This window comes from Drosophila montana, unplaced genomic scaffold (genome assembly GCF_035044405.1).
Source record: "Drosophila montana isolate Dmon_TW-CO22-7 unplaced genomic scaffold, ASM3504440v1 contig_2708_1, whole genome shotgun sequence".
NCBI lineage: Eukaryota > Metazoa > Arthropoda > Insecta > Diptera > Drosophilidae > Drosophila > Drosophila montana.
The window spans coordinates 7,358-31,733 of NW_026997579.1; the positions used below are offsets into that span (position 1 = coordinate 7,358).

At 45.3% G+C, this 24,376-nt stretch overlaps 2 long non-coding RNA genes across 4 annotated transcripts; both read right to left on the bottom strand.

Moving 5' to 3' along the window:
- Nucleotides 1–2,776: 2,776 nt before the first annotated feature.
- LOC135429737 (uncharacterized) lies at nucleotides 2,777–4,378 on the bottom strand. 3 transcript variants are annotated; one of them, XR_010436456.1, is made up of 4 exons: nucleotides 4,306–4,378; nucleotides 3,826–3,996; nucleotides 3,662–3,763; nucleotides 2,777–3,569 (listed from the first exon to the last, which is right to left on the bottom strand). It is a non-coding gene; the product is annotated as an uncharacterized LOC135429737 (long non-coding RNA). The 3 variants fall into 3 exon arrangements; XR_010436458.1 differs by having other exon boundaries at nucleotides 3,826–3,961; nucleotides 4,238–4,337; XR_010436457.1 differs by having other exon boundaries at nucleotides 4,238–4,310.
- Nucleotides 4,379–11,614: 7,236 nt separating this feature from the next.
- On the bottom strand, nucleotides 11,615–12,831 carry LOC135429736 (uncharacterized). The gene is made up of 3 exons (XR_010436455.1): nucleotides 12,729–12,831; nucleotides 12,565–12,666; nucleotides 11,615–12,472 (listed from the first exon to the last, which is right to left on the bottom strand). It is a non-coding gene; the product is annotated as an uncharacterized LOC135429736 (long non-coding RNA).
- Between the last annotated feature and the right edge of the window lie 11,545 nt (nucleotides 12,832–24,376).

A 24,376-nucleotide genomic window follows, 5' to 3' on the forward strand; every position in this document is an offset into this window, starting at 1 on the left:
GTATATATGCAAAATCCTATTAAGATAGGACCACTATATCATATAGCTGCGATAGGAACGATCGGCACGAAAATTAAGTTGTTGTATGGAATTTGTTTTTGTTTTTCAAGATATCTTGACAAAACTCGGCATTTTTTAGTTTTACTACGCTCGTCATATATATACAAAATCCTATCAACATCGGACCTCTATATAATATTGCTGCCATGAGAACGATAAGTCGAAAATTAAGCTGTTGTAGGAAAATTTTGTTTGTTTTTCACGATATCTTGACCAAACTCGGCATTTATTTGTTTTACTATGCTCCTCATATATATGCAAAATCCTATTAAGATCGGACTGAAAATTAAGTTGTATGGAATTTTTTTTTTACCCCTGCAGAGGGTATTATAATATTGTCGTGAAATGTGTAACGCATAGAAGGAGACATCTCCGACCCCATAAAGTATATATATCCATGATCAGTATCAACAGCCGAGTCAATATAGCCATGTCCGTCTGTCCGTCTGTCTGTTTCTAAGGTTTATGCGGCTATCTTAAAAAAGAGACTTCGAGCAGTTCTGGTGAACAAATATTGCCCAAACAGCCTAGCTCACCAACACTCCGGGGAGTCCTGTCGACGCAAGGACAAGTGCCGCAAGTGCCAGGGCGACCATCACACCCTGCTTCACATCCAAGAAGCGCGTCGCACGCCATCGCGATCTCCGGAGCGATCCCAGCCAATGCGCACCACCAAGGCCCAAATTCATCCCCTGGATATATCCGGAGTTAATTCTCCAAGGCGTACTGCCGAGCCATGGCGGCGCACCATGTTTATACAAGAAGAGTATCTGGTCGTCGCTAACCAACCGCCAATGTAATTGTCTGTAACTCCGGAACCAGAACAAGAAATTGATATTCACCACACTTACACTAATACATTGTAACATATTTCCTGAAAATATACTTAGACACAAAAAAAAACCTTCAAGTGAATAAACGTGTTTTACTTCAACTTTGAAAAATTCAATTTTTCAGAGCAGTAACGCTCCCCCAATTATCAGCAAATCGCCCGTTTTTAACTTGGAAGCCCTGCGGACGCCCTACTACAACAACTACATTATATAACGTTATTCTAATTTTTACGTTAAACTGATTTGGTGGCTAAATCTGAATTTAAGCCATCATTAATATAAGCACCAGCTAGAGCTTTTGTCACTTGCTCAACCTCTTGAGTATAAGTGTTTGCAGTTTTGCTCTTTTGCTGTAGGCTTAGGAGTTTGGCTGATAGTACTTCAACTGATTATCCTTCATCCGATTTTGATAATTTTGCTATGATTTCGACGGTTGTTTTTTCGTCGCTTATCAAGTTTCGTGCATGGGCTTTTAGTCTTGTCTTTATTAGATTAATTGCTGTCACTTCAGGATCGCCTTTATGTGAATCTAATAGATTCAATGCGTCTATGAAGCTCTGCAAATTTTCCGCTTTGCGGACTCGTACTCCGATAATATGGACGAGTCTGTTAATTCAATTGTGTTCTGAGCCATTGTAGTTGCTTTGTGTTCAAGTACACTTAGATTGGTATCTGAATCATAATTTTCTGACAATTCGGCTATTGTAATAAGTGCTGGAATTATTAGGTTCTTTATTTTACTTTCTTGTAATTCAGTTTCTTCTATTTCTGAATTACTTTCAAGTGTTTCTTTATTTTCTAATTCTGATTCATTGAGTTATAATGTTGTTTCTGTATTTAGAATGTTGGGGATATTTATATCCAAATTGTGTTTAAACATGATATTAGACAAATTCTCTCTGAGTTTGTTTAACGGTTTACACACCTGTGTCCAATTGATACTTTTGAATTTGTCTCTATGGTGGTATATTACTGCAAGTAACCAAGCACATTAAAAGGCCACAGAAAAGAATCAACCCAGTAAGAAAAACTGATGGCAGAAAGTGTAGAACGGAAACTGACAGAGCCAATGCTTTTGCCGAGCACTTAGAAACGGTCTTCACCCCTTTCAGCAGGTGCACGCCAGCTTCATTAAAGCTTTCTACCAATATATTGGAGTGTTTATTTAGTATTGCTGCATGTATTTCCCTATTCGGGATTACAAACTTATAAGATTTGTCAAAATCCGCTTTTATTTCATTTAATTTGGAGTGGGTCTGTTGCCATTCCATACTAACTTTTAGTAAGTAAAGTATTAATATCTACTGTTTTCTCTTTTTTTACTATTTTTTTTTTAGTAGCTTGGCTCTTTTTTTAATGTCTTTTGAAATAATTTTATTGTGTGAATATCTGCTTTCATTATGCAAAACATGTGCATCGATATTAATCATTATTGACTAATAAAACTTCTTAGATTTTGTCCAGGTCATTTGCCTCGCTCAAGTATTTCTTTTTAAGACATCTATTATTAAGCTTGTATTTTTTGAAAAATAAACCAGCTGACAATAATATTACAATGATAATTAATAGTGTGCTTAAGTTTTTAGTTTTATTTATAACATTTGCAGATGAGTCCACTGATTTAGTATCTATAACGACCATTTTGGCCCAAGGGAATTTATGTGTTAATGTTAATAGTGTCTCCGTTTTGAATGACAATATTTGACTTATTATACATTTACAATCTCCTACCTATTTTCGTATAGCTTTACAGGCTATACTGCTAGTCGGGCAGAAATAGTTCCGCTCAATTTTACAATTTTAGTTTTACTTACATAAATTTTCAAATTATGTTTTAAATTTACTTATATGGCAATTAATTAGTTATAATTTTATCCAGTAGGTGTCTTCATTGACCCTCAATGATGCATCAGCTGGGCGTCGCCGGATGTGGCACGCTGATGCTCCTTCGTTGGCGCAAGCTGCGGTATGCCACTCGCACTTGTTTTTTTTCAGTTTCCGGTGCTTTCCCATGGTGCGCAATGTCGGCACGTATATTCAAAAAACGGTGGATATTCTGGTCCCTCGCAGTCGTTCGTGCATGTTTTCTTCAGAAGTAAGATTTTTATTTGTTCTTTTATGATTTTAATGTGAGTTGAGTGAGATGCAGTGTTGGGAACTGTGGTTTTAATTTGTGTTTTAAAAAAGTCAAGTTCGGCTTGTAGTTTTTGAGCCGTTGACCACGCTGGTGGCGCTGTACTAGAGAATAATAGTCACTTTAAGTGTGCTATTCTCTTATTTACTTTTGACTTAACACCTCCACGTTTTCTCATATCACACGCACTCTACTCACTCAGTAATTATTTTAATTTAATGTTGACTAGGGTGGTTCTTGGTTGACATTCAGTAGTTTTTTTCTTTTGTGTTGGTTTAGGTTTTTCTTGGTTGATATTTAGTAATTTTTTTCCTTTAATGTTGGTTTCGCTGGTTCTTGGTTGGCAAGGTCACGGTCACCATGTATTATGTTGAAGATTCCATCATTGCTCCGCTAGCCAAGTAGGTTTAAGAAACAACACGCCTGGTTCAATTGTTAGCATTTGTTCACATAAGGTTTGGCCGTCGCAATCCATTCATCACACTTACACTAATACATTGTAACATATATTCTGAAAATATATGACCAGACGAAAAAATAACCTTCAAGTAAAGAACGTGTTTTACTTCAACTTAGAAAAATACAAATAGAGCAGAAACGTTTCCCCAATTACTAGCAATTGCAACAAGTTTACCTGGAAGCCCTGCGGAAGCCCTACCACAACATTTGGTCCTTCGAGCCGGATTATTCTACAACACCTATCATATCCAGTTCGCCCCATCAAGCATCGGTGGATCTGCAATAGAAGTTTCCAGGAACAGCTACAAACTCAAGCATGATAAGTAGCAGTGCACATACCTCAACTTGTCCATTACCAAATTTCCGGCAACTCCAGTCCGATTTATTAATATTTGTATGTGTGAACATATTTTTTCGGTTCACATTGTCCGTGGTTAATGCGAGGAGCAGTTTCATTCAAACAAACAAAAAAACCCTAAAAAAAAATATTTTTTTTGGCCATAAGGGCACCTAAAAAGTGACAAATATTAAAAGAAATAAAACAGAAAGTGACTCCATAAAAGGTAGCCATATTGGTGTCTGTACATACATGTATGTATGTATATGTACAAGTATATACCCAAAAATTTAACCGATCGCCATATTGATGTATGCAAGTACATCAAGACATATCTGCACACATAGGCTTTCGCCCCGTTGAACAATAAGTATATGCGCTTCTGAATTCTATACTTCCAAAATAATCACATACCTAAATAATAAGCACACATTTCCAATTTGTATTTAGTTAATTAAAACCGAAACTCTGAGCAAATTCACCTGCATGTATATACACACACATCACATTATATGCGTAACGTTTGTTTTTTTTTTTCTCCACAGCAGCTTCAAGAGCTGCTTTACAAATTAATTGACAAGTGCAAAAAGTAAACAAACATCAGGGCTGTCAAATATCAAGATCGGTTTTTGATAAACTGAGTCTGAGCCACTTTTATATTTTTGTATGTTTCCACTTTGCCATTGACCTGCGTTTACTTAATAAAATACAAACATATTATTTTTTCTTTATTCTTATAAAAATTTATAAATAATAATTATAAGTTAAGAAGTTTCCACTGCTTCTGTTTGAGCTCAACAATTAATAAACAATAATCAAAATTTTTTGCTTGATCCGTTTCCACTACACGGCCGCCGTGTCAAAAGAAAATTAATCTTTTTTCTCTGGTGTTTTAATAAGAAAATAACATTTTTTTCTCAATTAAAAAAAAAAGGAAGCATGTTCCCTCGAATGATAACCCTGCCAACCATCTGAGTCGGGGAATTAGCGTATCTAAGTTGACGTAAGCTTGACTTGCCACAAGATATCATTGGAAGAGATGCTCGATGTTCGTAGGTCAATATTCATCGTATACACGACTTCTTCGAGTTATGGCATATGTTAAACGTTTTATTCGAAACTGTCGCATAATAGACTCTGAGCGTAAGCGAACTGAGGTATCAACAGATGAATTAGAGCGCGTCTTACGGCTCGGGATGCCTTGTTGCTAGTGAATGAGAAACATCCATATATATTACCCTATAAACATTATTTCACGAGTCTTTTCGTAAATTATAGTTATGCTTGTACTTTGCATGGAGGCTCCTCGCTCACACTCAATTATATAAGAAAGAAATTTTGGAGCATCAATGGACGCAATGCAGTTCGTTTTGGTATACATAAATGTATTACATGTTTCAAAATGAAGCCTCAGTTTTCATGTCAACAAATGGGAAATTTGCCAGCGGTGCGTGTGCGGCCCTCAAGAACTTTCTCATCTGTCGGAGTTGACTATGCTGGACCTATTAATATTTCGCCATCAAAAGGAAGAGGACGTGTAGCACAAAAGGGATACGTTGCCGTGTTTATATGTTTGGTGACCAAGGCCATACATTTAGAGCCAGTTGGAGATTTAACGTCAGAATCATAGGCAGACGGGGTCTATGTATGTCTATGTACAGATATTTACAGTGACTGTGGTACAAACTCTGTTGGAGTCAACAAAAAACTACAAGCTGATAGGGAGGCTTACTATTCGTACATTTCAAGACTGATCGCGCCAAAGTTACTGATTAAGGGAATCACGTGGCATTTCAACCCTCTATCAGCTCCACACTTCGGTGGATTACGGGAAGCCGGAGATAAGTCCATGAAGTATCATCTCAAGAGAACCATTGGAGATCGAGTGTTGACTTTTTAGGAAATTGCAACAGTGTTAGCACAAATTGAGTCTTGTCTTAATTAAAGGCCTTTATGTCCTATTTCGAATGATCATGAGGATTTGATGGTGTTAACCATCACTTTCCCACTGGTGATGCGCTCTTGCCGCCTCCTACACCTGAAGTACCTCAATTGAGCTTAATGCATCGGTGGAGAAACTGTCAATACTATTCAAATCAATTTTGGAAAAGGTGGAGTTCTGAATATTTGACACGGTTGCAAAGAAGACCAGAATGGTTGCAGATGAAGAGAAACCTAGATATTGGATGCATGGTGTTAACCAAGGATGAACGATTTCCTTCGCATCGATGGCCTTTTTGTCGAATTACAAGCACTCATGCTGGTGCAGATGGATTAGTTAGAGTTGTGACTCTAAAACAAGCAGTGGTGTTATCAAACGGCCAGTAACAAAGCTCTGTCCATTGCCCATACAAGAGAATTGGCTTGATAATGACACCCAACCCTTACGCAAATTTTAAATTGTACTCTTCTATTTTAAATTAGCTACAGCTAACCCGCAAAATCAATCGCAACGGCCAAAGAGCGTATATTATAAGAGAGCGCATGAAAAGAGCGAGTAACTAAAATGCATCTGTGCCTAGATCAGCCGCATTGAGTGATGTCTTATCACTCACGGTTGAGTGGAATTTAGTGGCTCTCTCAAGAGCTTTAAGTCCTGTTACTTTAAGTTATCTTACTTTCTTGTATTTTGTAATTCTATTGAGCTTTGAATTTGCTAGCATAGTGACAGCGGAATTTGCGACATATGTCGAAGTCTGTGAGCGTCAGTCCAAGTCACCGGACGTATGCTCTGTGTAGGTCAATTTACTTAATATAAAAGTTAGGTTAAAATGCAATAAAAGTTGAAGTCTTTTAAAATGAATAGCCCCGCTCGTGAACTGGGACTCTTGGTCTAAATCTCAACATTCGCAACAATCGTACAAAACCATCAAAGCTGCCTCGGTTGGTAACCATGCCGCAGGCCGCATCATATCTACGGGCAGTTTGGGGCTCCGCACATGGCGCAGCCGATATCCAACACACACAGACACACACACACAGAAAGACACACAGACACATACACAGACACACACCCAGACACAAGGCGGTGGTAGATATTGCTACTAAAGCAATAGAGGGTACCCGATGGAGGTGGGGAGACAAGGAGTACTGCGCGGTGGTTACGTTGGACATCCGCAATGCCTTTAACTCAGCAAGCTGGTCTCGCATACTGGAAGCCTTAGACCGAATAGGGATACAGTCCTCCCTTTTCCGTATAATATCCAACTACCTGTCCGATCGACTATTAACTAATGATACGGAAGACGGTACTAGGAGCTACATGGTCACAGCAGGGGTCCCACAGGGGTCGGTCTTGGGACCACTCCTGTGGAACATAATGTACGACGAGGTGCTCACAGTACAATTGCCCCAGGGATGCAGAATCATAGGATTCGCAGATGATCTGGCCCTAGTAGTGGTGGGCAAAGAAATAAAAGAAGTAGAAGCGGCAGCGAATGCAGCCATAAGGAACGTGGCCAGCTGGATGCGTGGCGCTAGCCTGGAGCTGGCAGGCCATAAAACAGAGGCTGTGCTTATCACAAGCCGCAAGATAGTTGAGTTTGCTAGATTTCAGGTAGACAGCGTTAGTATCGAGTCAAAGGCTTCCATCAAGTATCTGGGGGTCATGTTAGACAACAGGCTTAGCTTTCGTCCTCACGTAGAGTATGTTAGCCAGAAAGCGGCAAAAATGCAGGCGGCCCTTTCAAGGATGCTACCAAACATAGGAGGACCAAGAGCAGGTAGACGCCTACTCCTCGCGAGAGTTGTAGCCTCCGTGCTGCTCTATGCTGCACCGATATGGGCATCAGCAGTTGCAAGCCAGAAAGGCCTCAGAAGGAAAATGTCAGTCCCCTACAGGCTAAGCGCACTCCGCACTATCTCTGGATTCCGGACGGTGTCGGACGAGGCGGCCACAGTATTGGCAGGCATGCTGCCGGTAGATATATTGGCCAAGGAAATGGAGAACATATTCAAAGCACGAATAGCGACAGGCGAAGCTGTCTCAATAGACGTCATCCGACGGTCGGAGAGAGCAAAATCAATGGCAACTTGGCAGGAGAGATGGAACACGGCGAACAAGGGGAGATGGACACACAAACTAATCCCCAATCTGGAGCAATGGATTAGGAGACGGAACGGAGAAATTAACTTCCACCTAACGCAGTTTTTTACTGGACACGGCGGGTACAGGAAGTATCTCCACAGGTTCAGGCATGAGGACACCCCTGAGTGTCCGACATGCCCAAATTTGGACGAAGACCCGGAACACGTGCTGTACCAATGCTCGAGGTACAGAGACGCAGTAGGCTCTGTACCCCCACCTGAGGGACTAGTAACGTTCATGCTGGAAGGAGAGGACAACTGGAGGAATATAAGTCAGCTGATAATAGGCATCCAGAGGGATCTGAGACGATGCGAAAAGGAGCGACGAATAATGGAGACTGCCTAAAATAGGCAACCCATCCCCGCGAAGTAATACTTTGCGGTGATCCCGCGGGGAATGTGGTGTGTGAGTGGGGGGTGAGTTTAGTACGTACGTGTTGACGGAGTCAGCGAATCGTGCATACGGTTGGCCCGGGCCATCAGTATCTTACGAAGATTTTCACCTCCATGCCGTAAGCATAAAAAAAAAAAAAAAAACACATACACATACACATACACATACACATGCACATACACATACACATACACATACACATACACATACACATACACATACACATACACATACACATACACATACACATACACATACACATACACATACACATACACATACACATACACATACACATACACATACACATACACATACACATACACATACACATACACATACACATACACATACACATACACATACACATACACATACACATACACATACACATACACATACACATACACATACACATACACATACACATACACATACACATACACATACACATACACATACACATACACATACACATACACATACACATACTATTACACATACACACATACACATACACATACACATGCACATACAGAGGAGAGAGATTGTTGTCAGAGAGTGCGGACGCGATTTGTAACTGCTCCGTGAAAATAAACAAATAAACCTGTGAAATTAAAGTGAAGTTAGTGCACGTGTGCAGGGAATCGAGACAGGCCTAAGACACCAAAAGGTGCGTGGTGGTACTCACTGCGAAGCCCGTGCAGACCATTCCTGGGGTGGCGTCTACAGTTCCACGATCCAGGCGAGGGGAGTGGAGGCGTCTACTTGGCGTGTTTGTGCGCTTTTGTGAGTTTTACCAATCAATTGTATTAGCCGTCTCGCAAAGCTATTTGTGCAGTTGGTTGCATTCACTCTAACAGCTGTTAGTAGTGTTGGCTAGCGCAGTTCACAACCAGCTGATCTGCCCTATAGAGCCAGCTGCCAAACTGCGTAGCGGAGATACCAACCAGGTGATAAGCTGTAACTGGCAGAAAGTACAGCATACTTTCGGGCTTACGCTGTTCTTGCTAAGCATTTAAGCTTTGGAGAAAGAACAGGCAAAGAAGCCGATATCGGTGCTCACTACAGGCTCCAGGGAAAAAAAGGAGCAAAAGGTCGCGGAACAGACCAATTTCCAACCCCCCCGCCGCGGCGGTGACCATAAAAACGGGGCTCTGGTGACCGAGTCGGAGCGGTATAACTCCCAGCGGTCAATAGCCTGAGGGAAACCTTTGGCCACCGAGGGACTTTCCTGTAGAGCCCTGATAGTTAGAGCAGGTGCCCAGATAAAAAATGGAGGAGCTCTGCGCTACAGCGATCACCGCCACACCAGGCGGTCACCCCAGTGCAGCAAAGAGTGGCTGCGTCGTCGCCGGCAAAAGCGAGTGAGGAGCTGCCAAGAACGCTAAGAGGCACGATTGAGAAGATGGGCTTAGTCCTAAACGGCTTAACGGCGCTGTTCAACGGACAACGCCACATTAACGGGCTGATGCGAGAGGAACTCGTGAGAGTAAAAAGCCTGCAGAAGGTGGCGCTCAAGCTCTGTGCGCCGGAAACGAAGTGCGACGAGGCGCAAACGACGCCGTCATTAGCCAGACGTGCGGAGCCGAACGTGCGGAGCCGAACGTGCTAAAGACGCGCCCAACGAAGCTCGGGGGTCAAAAAGAGGCAAGCACGCCCAAACGGCCGAGGGATGGCATGCCAGAGCAGCGCAGAACTCCCTCCAAGAAGGCTAAACGCCAGGGTCAAATCCCAGCGAAGCAGGCGGTGCTCACGCATCAAAAGACAGCCCCTGCAAACTCCAACTTAGCTGGCCATAATGGCAACCCAGAGAGCTGGACAGCAGTGAACGGACGTAAGCGAACGCAGAAACGTCCCAGAGCCGACGCCATTACAGTCCACGGAGTGGGTGACTGCACATATGCCGATATGCTCAGGAACGTGAAGAGCGACCCGGCCCTCAAGCACCTAAGTGGCGATGTGCATGGCATTCGCAAGACCGCGAAGGGTGATCTTCTGCTGCGCCTCAATAGGAAGCCGGAGCACTCCGCAGATAAGCTTCAAGAAGCTGTGGGAAAGGCATTGGGTGACCGGGCGGTATTAAGAACGCTGACCGAAACGTCCCAAGTGGAGATGAAGGACCTGGATGAGCTGGCGACTAAGGAGGAAGTGCTCGAAACGATTAAAAGTGCCTTACAAGACGACTCCTTGCCGATTGAAACGATCAAATCGCTGCGACCAGCATTTGGCGGCCAGCAAAGGGCCACAGTTACTCTCCCAGCGTCAAAAGCCAGGACGCTTGTCGAAAGGGCCAAGGTGAGGATCGGATGGGTTGTCTGCCGTATTCGTGCAATAGACCAACCAAAGCGATGCTTTAAATGCCAGGGTTTTGGGCACATTGCAGCGAACTGCACCAGCGGAGACGATATGAAAGGCGCATGCTTCAGATGCGGGGACACAGGTCACGAAGCAAAGAGCTGCTCCAAGCCACCAAAATTTAGCCTTTGCATACGGAAAGGAGAAAAATCAACGGACCACGCTACAGGAAGCTTTAAATGTCCGGCGTATCGCGAGGCAGTACGCAAAATGAAATGTTAAGGTTACTTCAAATAAACCTTAACCACTGCATAGCTGCTCAAGCCATCTTGGAGCAGACTGTTAGGGAGATGCGCATTGATATTGCCATTATCAGCGAACCCCACCACCGAGAAACCAACTGCCCGAGAATATGGACCGAGGATCAGGATGGAAAAGCTGCGCTCTGGGTATGTGGCGACCCATCGACATCGCTGACAAAAACAAAGTCCTTTACTGGGTTTGTACGCGCACAATACGGCAGCCTGTGGATATACAGCTGCTACCTGGGCCCAAGCATGCAGCTCTGGGAATTTACAGCTGCATTAGATGCATTAGTAGATGACGCAAGGGGCGGAAGGTCGTTATTGCTGGTGACTTCAACGCCTGGGCAGTGGAATGGGGCAGCCAAGCAACTAACGCAAGAGGTCGTGCCCTGTTGGAAAGCTTCGCAGCCCTAGATATAGCCCTGCTAAACTTCGGCTCGGAAAATACCTTCACTCGAGGTGGTATCGGATCCATAATCGATCTCACCTTCGCAAGCTCGTCACTTTTCGGCGCAACAAAATGGCAACTAAGCGACTTATTTAGTATCTATAATGACCATTTTGGCCCAAGGGAATTTATGTGTTAATGTTAATAGTGTCTCCGTTTTGAATGACAATATTTGACTTATTATACATTTACAATCTCCTACCTATTTTCGTATAGCTTTACAGGCTATACTGCTAGTCGGGCAGAAATAGTTCCGCTAATTTTACAAATTATGTTTTAAATTTACTTATATGGTAATTAATTAGGTATAATTTTATCAAGAAGGTGTCTTCATTGACCCTCAATGGTGCATCAGCTGGGCGGCGCCGGATGTGGCACGCTGATGCTCCTTCGTTGGCGCAAGCTGCGGTATGCCACTCGCACTTGTTTTTATTCAGTTTCCGGTGCTTTCCGGTGGTGCGCAATGTTGGCACGTATATTCAAAAAACGGTGGATATTCTGGTCCCTCGCAGTCGTTCGTGCATGTTTTCTTCAGAAGTAAGATTTTTATTTGTTCTTTTATGATTTTAATGTGAGTTGAGTGAGATGCGGTGTTGGGAACTGTGGTTTTAATTTGTGTTTTAAAAAAGTCAAGTTCGGCTTGTAGTTTTTGAGCCGTTGACCACGCTGGTGGCGCTGTACTAGAGAATAATAGTCACTTTAAGTGTGATATTTTCTTATTTACTTTTGACTTAACACCTCCACGTTTTCTCATATCACACGCACTCTACTCACTCAGTAATTATTTCCATTTAATGTTGACTAGGGTGGTTCTTGGTTGACATTCAATAATTTTTTTCTTTTGTGTTGGTTTAGGTTTTTCTTGGTTGATATTTAGTAATTTTTTTCCTTTAATGTTGGTTTCGCTGGTTCTTGGTTGGCAAGGTCACGGTCACCATGTATTATGTTGAAGATTCCATCATTGCTCCGCTAGCCAAGTAGGTTTAAGAAACAACACGCCTGGTTCAATTGTTAGCATTTGTTCACATAAGGTTTGGCCGTCGCAATCCATTCATCACACTTACACTAATACATTGTAACATATATTCTGAAAATATATGACCAGACGAAAAAATAACCTTCAAGTAAAGAACGTGTTTTACTTCAACTTAGAAAAATACAAATAGAGCAGAAACGTTTCCCCAATTACTAGCAATTGCAACAAGTTTACCTGGAAGCCCTGCGGAAGCCCTACCACAACATTTGGTCCTTCGAGCCGGATTATTCTACAACACCTATCATATCCAGTTCGCCCCATCAAGCATCGGTGGATCTGCAATAGAAGTTTCCAGGAACAGCTACAAACTCAAGCATGATAAGTAGCAGTGCACATACCTCAACTTGTCCATTACCAAATTTCCGGCAACTCCAGTCCGATTTATTAATATTTGTATGTGTGAACATATTTTTTCGGTTCACATTGTCCGTGGTTAATGCGAGATGCAGTTTCATTCAAACAAACAAAAAAACCCTAAAAAAAAATATTTTTTTTGGCCATAAGGGCACCTAAAAAGTGTCAAATATTAAAAGAAATAAAACAGAAAGTGACTCCAAAAAAGGTAGCCATATTGGTGTCTGTACATACATGTATGTATGTATATGTACAAGTGTATACCCAAAAATTTAACCGATCGCCATATTGATGTATGCAAGTACATCAAGACATATCTGCACACATAGGCTTTCGCCCCGTTGAACAATAAGTATATGCGCTTCTGAATTCTATACTTCCAAAATAATCACATACCTAAATAATAAGCACACATTTCCAATTTGTATTTAGTTAATTAAAACCGAAACTCTGAGCAAATTCGCCTGCATGTATATACACACACATCACATTATATGCGTAACGTTTGTTTTTTTTTTCTCCACAGCAGCTTCAAGAGCTGCTTTACAAATTTACAAATTAATTGACAAGTGCAAAAAGTAAACAAACATCAGGGCTGTCAAATATCAAGATCGGTTTTTGATAAACTGAGTCTGAGCCACTTTTATATTTTTGTATGTTTCCACTTTGCCATTGAGCTGCGTTTACTTAATAAAATACAAACATATTATTTTTTCTTTATTCTTATAAAAATTTATAAATAATAACTATAAGTTAAGAAGTTTCCACTGCTTCTGTCTGAGCTCAACAATTAATAAACAATAATCAAAATTTTTTGCTTGATCCGTTTCCACTACACGGCCGCCGTGTCAAAAGAAAATTAATCTTTTTTCTCTGGTGTTTTAATAAGAAAATAACATTTTTTTCTCAAGTAAAAAAAAAAGAAAGCATGTTCCCTCGAATGATAACCCTGCCGACCATCTGAGTCGGGGAATTAGCGTATCTAAGTTGACGTAAGCTTGACTTGCCACAAGATATCATTGGAAGAGATGCTCGATGTTCGTAGGTCAATATTCATCGTATACACGACTTCTTCGAGCTATGGCATATGTTAAACGTTTTATTCGAAACTGTCGCATAATAGACTCTGAGCGTAAGCGAACTGAGGTATCAACAGATGAATTAGAGCGCGTCTTACGGCTCGGGATGCCTTGTTGCTAGTGAATGAGAAACATCCATATATATTACCCTATAAACATTATTTCACGAGTCTTTTCGTAAATTATAGTTATGCTTGTACTTTGCATGGAGGCTCCTCGCTCACACTCAATTATATAAGAAAGAAATTTTGGAGCATCAATGGGCGCAATGCAGTTCGTTTTGGTATACATAAATGTATTACATGTTTCAAAATGAAGCCTCAGTTTTCATGTCAACAAATGGGAAATTTGCCAGCGGTGCGTGTGCGGCCCTCAAGAACTTTCTCATCTGTCGGAGTTGACTATGCTGGACCTACTAATATTTCGCCATCAAAAGGAAGAGGACGTGTAGCACAAAAAGTATACGTTGCCGTGTTTATATGTTTGGTGACCAAGGCCATACATTTAGAGCCAGTTGGAGATTTAACGTCAGATGCGTTTTTAGGAGCCTTACATCGATTCATAGGCAGACGGTCTACGTACAGATATTTATAGTGACTGTGGTACAAACTCTGTTGAGGTCAACAAAAAACTACAAGCTGATAGGGAGGCTTACTATTCGTACATTTCAAGACTGATCGCGCCAAAGTTACTGATTAAGGGAATCACGTGGCATTTCAACCCTCTATCAGCTCCACACTTCGGTGGATTACGGGAAGCCGGAGATAAGTCCATGAAGTATCATCTCAAGAGAACCATTGGAGATCGAGTGTTGACTTTTTAGGAAATTGCAACAGTGTTAGCACAAATTGAGTCTTGTCTTAATTAAAGGCCTTTATGTCCTATTTCGAATGATCATGAGGATTTGATGGTGTTAACCATCACTTTCCCACTGGTGATGCGCTCTTGCCGCCTCCTACACCTGAAGTACCTCAATTGAGCTTAATGCATCGGTGGAGAAACTGTCAATACTATTCAAATCAATTTTGGAAAAGGTGGAGTTCTGAATATTTGACACGGTTGCAAAGAAGACCAGAATGGTTGCAGATGAAGAGAAACCTAGATATTGGATGCATGGTGTTAACCAAGGATGAACGATTTCCTTCGCATCGATGGCCTTTTTGTCGAATTACAAGCACTCATGCTGGTGCAGATGGATTAGTTAGAGTTGTGACTCTAAAACAAGCAGTGGTGTTATCAAACGGCCACTAACAAAGCTCTGTCCATTGCCCATACAAGAGAATTGGCTTGATAATGACACCCAACCCTTACGCAAATTTTAAATTGTACTCTTCTATTTTAAATTAGCTACAGCTAACCCGCAAAAGCAATCGCAACGGCCAAAGAGCGTATATTATAAGAGAGCGCATGAAAAGAGCGAGTAACGAAAATGCATCTGTGCCTAGATCAGCCGCATTGAGTGATGCCTTATCACTCAATGGATCGCACTCACGGTTGAGTGGAATTTAGTGGCTCTCTCAAGAGCTTTAAGTCCTGTTACTTTAAGTTATCTTACTTCCTTGTATTTTGTAATTCTATTGAGCTTTGAATTTGCTAGCATAGTGACAGCGGAATTTACGACATATTTGTCGAAGTCTGTGAGCGTCAGTCCAAGTCACCGGACGTATGCTCTGTGTAGGTCAATTTACTTAATATAAAAGTTAGGTTAAAATGCAATAAAAGTTGAAGTCTTTTAAAATGAATAGCCCCGCTCGTGAACTGGGACTCTTGTTCTAAATCTCAACATTCGCAACAATCGTACAAAACCCTCAAAGCCGCCTCGGTTGGTAACCACGCCGCAGGCCGCATCATATCTACGGGCAGTTTGGGGCTCCGCACATGGCGCAGCCGATATCCAACACACACACACAGAAAGACACACAGACACATACACAGACACACACCCAGACACACACAGACACACACCCACACACACACAGACACACACACACACACACACACACACACACACACACACACACACACACACACACACACACACACACACACACACACACACACACACACACACACACACACACACACACACACACACACACACACACACAACTCAGCGGGACCAAACTACGGCAACTCAGAGCAGCTCAGCACTCCGGGAGCTCGGGCACGAGATCTCAAAGCTGGTAGACATGCTCGAAGATGGCAAGCGACGCTCCATACACCAGCCCATGCGAGACTCAATAGAGAGCATCAGAGTGCTCTACGAGCTACACGACGAAGGAGCCAAGGAGGTAATTAGGACGCACCAGTCGTGTCAAACCTCGCCTCTGTTCGGGACGCCGGTAGACGTCAAGCGGAAGCAGGCCACGGTACGGACGCCCCAAACTAAGCGAATCGGAGGGCCAGTCGGTAATCAGGCTACCGTAACAACGGTGCAGGAGACACCGAGCCCCAAAGCGGATGGCGACAAGTGGAAGGAGGTCACCCAAAAAAAGGAAGGAGGTCACCCGGAAAAAGAGCAAGGGATTGCTTAAGGAAAAGACGCGACCGGATGCTATAGTCATCTCGGCAAAAGGTGAAGCGAGCTACTCAGAGATACTGAGAAAAGTTAAAGCCGATGAGACTGTGCGAGCTCGGAAAAGCGGTGACAAAAATAAGGAGGACACAAAAAGGAGAACTGCTACTTCAGCTTAGGAATTCGATCCGAGATCACGACCAGAGAAGACATCTGCGAGGCGATGAGGGGTCAAATCCAAATATTGGACGTAGCCCCAGAGAATATTATATATTACAAGACTGCCAGCGGAAAGCGCGAAAAAGGCCCTCTCGGTAGGTTTCCTGAAAGTTGGCTGGGTCAACTCAAGAATCCGCGAGCGGATAAACATCACCAGATGTTTCAGATGCCTTGAGTTTGGACACCTTGCAAGACACTGCAAAAGTGCACTGGACAGATCGAATCTGTGCCGACGATGCGAAGCAAAGGACCATCTGGCTAAGGACTGCAAACAAGAGCCACAGTGCATGCTCTGCAAGGACAGGAACAATGACCCTAATCACATTGCCGGTAGCGGCAGATGCCCCGTGTTTAGGAGCGCCCTAGCCAACAGAAAATGAAGTTCACACAGTTAAACCTCAACCACTGCGAGGCTGCTCAGGCCCTGCTGTCGCAAGCAACACGGGAGAGAAACACTGACGTCAGCAATAATCTGCGAGCCATACAAGCCTATCGCAGGGAGCGGCTGGGTGGCAAGTAAATGCGGAAAAGCGGCCATCTGGTCCCTCAACTCACCGCTCCAGGAAGTCAGAGCATCACACGAAGGATTCGTCAGAGCGCAAAATTAATGGAATCACCGTTTACAGTTGCTACGCACCCCCAAGCTGGGAACTGCGGCGGTTCCAAAACATGCTGGAGGAAATATCTGAAGACGCTCGCGACAGAGCTCCCCTCGTCATAGCAGGAGACTTTAACGCCTGGGCCATGGAATGGGGAAGCAAGGAAACCAACGCGAGAGGGACCACCCTACGAGGAGTTCGCGGCGATCGACTTGGGCCTTGCAAACGACGGGCAGGAGCTCACGTACTGCAAGGCCGGTAGAGGCTCTATTATAGACCTCACCCTGCTCAGCAGCTCACTCTATAGGCTAACCACATGGAAAGTCAGCAATACATTCTACATTCAGCGACTACCAAGCAGTACATTTCGAGATCCACAGCCTAGCAGGGGGCCTGCCTACGCGCTAGAAGACGCTCCCAACGAGCCCGAGGCCGCCCAGACTTTGCATCTAGGCTGGATGACCTGCGGGCAGCCAAGCGAGACCTCAAAAGAAGTATCAAACAAAGCAAATCCAGCTGCTTCCGGCAAATATGCGACGAGGCCGATGTAAACCCGTGGGGCACGGCTTATAAGGTAGTCACGAAGAAGATACGCAGCCAGGGAACAACCCGTGTGACCTGTCCTACCGCACTTGCCACTATAGTTGAGGCACTGTTCCCCCATCACCCAAGATTGGAGGTCGTCAGCCGCTCACGCAGCACGGAACTTGTGCAGCAGGTGTCGACAGACGAAGTGGTAGTGGCAAGCAAGAAGCTAGACGACAAAAAGGCTCCAGGACCAGATGGGGTGCCAAACAAGGCGCTAAAGTTAGCCATGCTGACGAAACCCGACGCCTTCGCCGAGACATACAATAGATGTCTGCAGGACGGTGTATTTCCCAAGAGATGGAAGCGACAGAAATTAATCCTCCTACCGAAAGGGGATAAGCCAATAGAGGAACCCTCGGGATACAGGCCAATCTGCCTACTGGACACGGCGGGAAAGGTTCTGGAGAGGATCGTGTACAACCGACTAATAAGGGTGGTTGAAGAGAAAGAGGCCCTGTCCAAACAGCAATACGGATTTCGTAAGGCTAGATCTACGGTCGACGCAATTAAGGCGGTGGTAGATATTGCTACTAAAGCAATAGAGGGTACCCGATGGAGGTGGGGAGACAAGGAGTACTGCGCGGTGGTTACGTTGGACATCCGCAATGCCTTTAACTCAGCAAGCTGGTCTCGCATACTGGAAGCCTTAGACCGAATAGGGATACCGTCCTCCCTTTTCCGTATAATATCCAACTACCTGTCCGATCGACTATTAATTTATGATACGGAAGACGGTACTAGGAGCTACATGGTCACAGCAGGGGTCCCACAGGGGTCGGTCTTGGGACCACTCCTGTGGAACATAATGTACGACGAGGTGCTCAGAGTACAATTGCCCCAGGGATGCAGAATCATAGGATTCGCAGATGATCTGGCCCTAGTAGTGGTGGGCAAAGAAATAAAAGAAGTAGAAGCGGCAGCGAATGCAGCCATAAGGATCGTGGCCAGCTGGATGCGTGGCGCTAGCCTGGAGCTGGCAGGCCATAAAACAGAGGCTGTGCTTATCACAAGCCGCAAGATAGTTGAGTTTGCTAGATTTCAGGTAGACAGCGTTAGTATCGAGTCAAAGGCTTCCATCAAGTATCTGGGGGTCATGTTAGACAACAGGCTTAGCTTTCGTCCTCACGTAGACTATGTTAGCCAGAAAGCGGCAAAAATGCAGGCGGCCCTTTCGAGGATGCTACCAAACATAGGAGGACCTAGAGCAGGTAGACGCCTACTCCTCGCGAGAGTTGTAGCCTCCGTGCTGCTCTATGCTGCACCGATATGGGCATCAGCAGTTGCAAGCCAGAAAGGCCTCAGAAGGAAAATGTCAGTCCCCTACAGGCTAAGCGCACTCCGCACTATTTCTGGATTCCGGACGGTGTCGGACGAGGCGGCCACAGTATTGGCAGGCATGCTGCCAGTAGATATATTGGCCAAGGAAATGGAGAACATATACAAAGCACGAATAGCGACAGGCGACGCTGTCTCAATAGACGTCATCCGACGGTCGGAGAGAGCAACATCAATGGCAACTTGGCAGGAGAGATGGAACACGGCGAACAAGGGGAGATGGACACACAAACTAATCCCCAATCTGGAGCAATGGATTAGGAGACGGAACGGAGAAATTAACTTCCACCTAACGCAGTTTTTTACTGGACACGGCGGGTACAGGAAGTATCTCCACAGGTTCAGGCATGAGGACACCCCTGAGTGTCCGACATGCCCAAATTTGAACGAAGACCCGGAACACGTGCTGTACCAATGCTCGAGGTACAGAGACGCAGTAGGTTATGTACCCCCACCTGAGGGACTAGTAACGTTCATGCTGGAAGGAGAGGCCAACTGGAGGAATATAAGTCAGCTCATAATAGGCATCCAGAGGGATCTGAGACGATGCGAAAAGGAGCGACGAATAATGGAGACTGCCTAAAATAGGCAACCCATCCCCGCGAAGTAATACTTTGCGGTGATCCCGCGGGGAATGTGGTGTGTGAGTGGGGGGTGAGTTTAGTACGTGGGTGTTGACGGAGTCAGCGAATCGTGCATACGGTTGGCCCGGGCCATCAGTATATTACGAAGATCACACACACACACACACACACCCAGGTGGAGATCAAGGACCTGGATGAGCTGGCGACTAAGCAGGAAGTGCTCGAAGCGATTAACAAGACGACTCCTTACCGATTGAAACGTTCAAATCGCTGCGACCATCATTTGGCGGCCAGCAAAGGGCCACAGTTACTCTCCCAGCGCCAAAAGCCAGGACGCTTGTCGAAAAGGCCAAGGTGAGGATCGGATGGGTTGTCTGCCGTATTCATGCAATAGACCAACCAAAGCGATGCTTTAAATGCCAGGGTTTCGGGCACATTGCAGCGAACTGCACCAGCGGAGACGATATGAAAGGCGCATGCTTCAGATGCGGGGACACAGGTCACGAAGCAAAGAGCTGCTCCAAGCCACCGAAATGTAGCCTTTGCATACGGAAAGGAGAAAAATCAACGGACCACGCTACAGGAAGCTTTAAATGTCCGGTGTATCGCAAGGCAGTACGCAAAATGAAATGTTAAGGTTACTTCAAATAAACCTTAACCACTGCTTAGCTGCTCAAGCCATCTTGGAGCAGACTGTTAGGGAGATGCGCATTGATATTGCCATTATCAGCGAACCCCACCACCGAGAAACCAACTGCCCGAGAATATGGACCGAGGATCAGGATGGAAAAGCTCCGCTCTGGGTATGTGGCGACCCATCGACATCGCTGACAATAACAAAGTCCTTTACTAGGTTTGTATGCGCACAATACGGTAGCCTGTGGATTTACAGCTGCTACCTGGTCCCAAGCATGCAGCTCTGCTAATTTACAGCTGCATTAGATGCATTAGTAGATGACGCAGGGGGGTGGAAGGTCATTATTGCTGGTGACTTCAACGCCTGGGCAGTGGAATGGGGCAGCCAAGCAACTAACGCAAGAGGTCGTGCCCTGTTGGAAAGCTTCGCAGCCCTGGATATAGCCCTGCTAAACTTCGGCTCGGAAAATACCTTCACTCGAGGTGGTATCGGATCCATAATCGATCTCACCTTCGCAAGCTCGTCACTTTTCGGCGCAACAAAATGGCAACTAAGCGACTTATACACCGCAAGCGACCACTCCGCAATAATATGCACGATTGGTGACGGAACTGCAGCCAGCACTAGAAGCCTAAGTCGGAAAGCTTACCGCCTGGATACTTTCGACCCCGTGGCCTTTTCGAATGCAGTCCATTCGCTTGTCACTGCTGGCAACGCAGTGAGAAGAGCCTCCCAAATGGCATGCGGAACTGCATCCAAGCCAGGAGGAAATACCAGCGAGCCCGAGGCAGACCCAACTATGCCGAACAGCAGCTAAGGTATCAGAGTGCCAGAAAAATGCTAAAGAAGTCCATAAGAGATAGCAAACGAGAATGTTTCCTGGAGCTATGCGACTCAGCCGAATATGATCCTTGGGGCAAGGCGTACAAAACTGTCGTTAAAAGACTCTACGCCGGCAAACAAGCGCAGCCTTCTGACCCAAGTGAGCTGAAGTTGATTGTGGAAACGCTATTCCCAATCAGACCCGACGTATTACATACGCAAGCCAGCCCATCGAGCCACGTAGCAGCCATGCCGTCTCTCATCGACGAAGTCTCAGTCGAAGAGGTGCTGACGATCGCCAGAAGCCTAAAGCCCAGTAAGGCACCGGGTCCGGACGGAATCCCCAACCGAGCGCTGAAACTAGCCATGTCCTTGCAGCCCGCGCAGTTCGTGCAGCTTTTTAACATGTGCCTAATGGAGAGAACTTTCCCCACAATATGGAAACTCCAAACGCTAGTTTTATTACCGAAGCCTGGTAAGCCGCCCGACGACCCATCGTCATACAGGCCGATTTGCCTCCTGGACACGTTAGGCAAAGTGCTGGAGAAGCTAATCTGCAACAGGCTCCAGGCAGCTGTCGACAACAATGGTGGCCTGTCCCAAAGCCAATTTGGTTTCACCAAGGCAAAGTCTACAATAGACGCTCTGGAGAAAGTGGTCGGCATAGCAACAAACGCCATCCAAGGATCGAGATGGAAAAGCGGCACAAAAAAGTACTGCCTCATCGTCACGCTGGATGTTAAAAACGCCTTTAACACAGCCAGGTGGGACAAAATATTGGATGCATTGTCAACGTTCCGCGTCCCATATTATCTTCAGGAGACGATACGCAGCTACTTCACTGGAAGACTGCTGCAATACGACACCGCAGACGGCCCCACTACACATCAAGTGTCCGCAGGAGTGCCCCAAGGCTCAGTTCTGGGACCCCTCCTCTGGAACATCATGTACGATGGCATCCTCCGACTGGAACTCCCGATCGATACAAGTATCATCGGCTTCGCGGACGACGTGGCCCTTGTAGTCGTCGGCAAGGAATTGAAAGTCGTAGAGGAATCGTGTAACCACAGCATTGCCCGCGTGCACCACTGGCTAGCAGCAGCTGGACTCGAGCTGGCTGCTCATAAAACAGAAGCGGTGTTAGTCAGCAGTCGAAAAAGAGTGGAAACAGCGCACATAAGAGTCGGCAGTGCGACAATAGAATCAGCAAGGGCGCTAAAGTACCTGGGTGTCATGCTAGACACAAGAATGTCGTTCAGAGAGCACTTGGAGTACGTGCACAAGAAAGCAGCAGAGTCCTGTCGAGCGCTATCCAGGATTATGCTGAACACACGGGGACCGAAACAGCAGAGACGCCGTCTCCTTATGACCGTAAACAGAGCGGTAATAATGTACGCGTCCCCCATCTGGAGCAGAGCAATGGCTGTTCCCAGCTACAGCCGGGGCGTACACTCTATATATCGCCTAAGCGCTCTACGGGTCAGCTGCGCATTCCGGACGGTATCGGACGAAGCGGCGCTGGTTATCGCAGGAATGGTCCCGCTAAACGAACTGGCAACAGAAGCTGTAGTTTGCTAGCGAGAACTCAGGAGAGTTGAGCGCAGCAGACGGAGAACCGCGGATATTTAGGTAGCAAGAACATGCCTGTGAAGCAATGCTTCGCGGCCGTTCCGCAGGCAATCCACGCTACCTAAACAATACCCCAACTATAACCTAAGCTAAATAACAAAGCATAAATAAACTGAATACAAAAAAAAAAGCCCTGCAGCTCATGGGCGACTTGCCTGTGGAGGGAGTCACATTCTCTCTGCCGTTCACTCACACAGGAGTCGATTTTGCAGGCCCCTTTGATGTTAAAAATTACACAGGTCGCGCCTGCCTTATTACAAAAGGCTAAGTGTGCTTTGTCTGCTTCAGCACCTAGGCCATCCACCTAGAAGCTACACCTGACATGACCACAGAAAAACTCCTAGCGGCATTTGCGAGATTTGTGGCACGACGAGGGTGCGCAAGTCAAATGCATTCCGACAACGGCAAATTTTCGTCGGAGGTAGGTGTAAGGAGTTTCAAAACTCTATTTTATCAACCGCTGGCAGCGCTTGAAGGCTTTGCAACAACAGTTCTGTCTCCGTTGGAAACATGAGTATCTTTTAGAATTACACAAAAGAGACATTTGGCAAACTCCAACGCGAGAATTACAACGGGACGATCTAGTCATTATTAAAGAAGATAATCTTCCAGTTAATGACCGGCGTTTAGGTCGAATCCAAACGACCTATCCTGCCGACGACCAAAGAATCCGAGTGGTCGACGTGTTAACAGCCCGAAGTGTCTCCAAGAGACCTATCTCTAAACTGATCCTGGTCCCGATAGAATCTAGTCTCCATTTTCCATCAAGTAGAATCTCCAGTAGAGACTAGAATCGTAGATCCACAGGTCGGCGGACCATCCGTTTAAAGCCGCATAATTAATGACTACTATGTTTTTCAACTTTCTTCACGTAACAGCACAATGTCTCCACGCCAACAACAAGGCCGATCCAAGAGACTCCGAGCAGTTCTGGTAAACAAATACTGCCCAAACTGCCTAGCTCACCGCCAAGTGCCAGGACGACCATCACACCCTGCTTCACCTCCAAGAAGCGCGTCGCATACCATCGCGATCTCCGGAGCGATCCCAGCCAATGCGCACCACCAAAGCCCAAGTGCGACACTCCGCGCCGCCTTCATCCGCTGGGTCCATCTCCCTGTCCACTTTGATGGGACACAAAAGGACAACCGTGCTCCCGAGAGCAATAATCCAACTTGGAAACGGCAAGGCGACCCGCGACACTCGGGCACTTTTAGACCTGTGCTGGTAAGTCCGTTAAATCTGATCGACGCATCTTTGGCAAAGGCCTCCGGGCTATCCGTCACCCGCGTCGGTACAGACAACGCTTGCTCGGCATCATCCGTTCCAGGACCTCCAACGAGGCTCCATGCTTCCAACGAGCAGGTCATCCTGCAGGTGCTGCCTACGCTTTAGTACCGGACTCCATCCAAAATCATCAGCGAGAAGCTAAATGAGCCATTTCAAAACGTCTGATTGGGCTCGGACATATATCCGGAGTTAATTCTCCAAGGCGTCCGGCCGAGCCATGGCGACGCACCATTGGCCCAAAACACGGTCTTCGGGTGGATACTGTCCGGCTCCTGCGGTCAAAAGTAGGAACAGAGCCATTTACTTCTCCCCTTTTTTTTGCAATACTGCAAGTA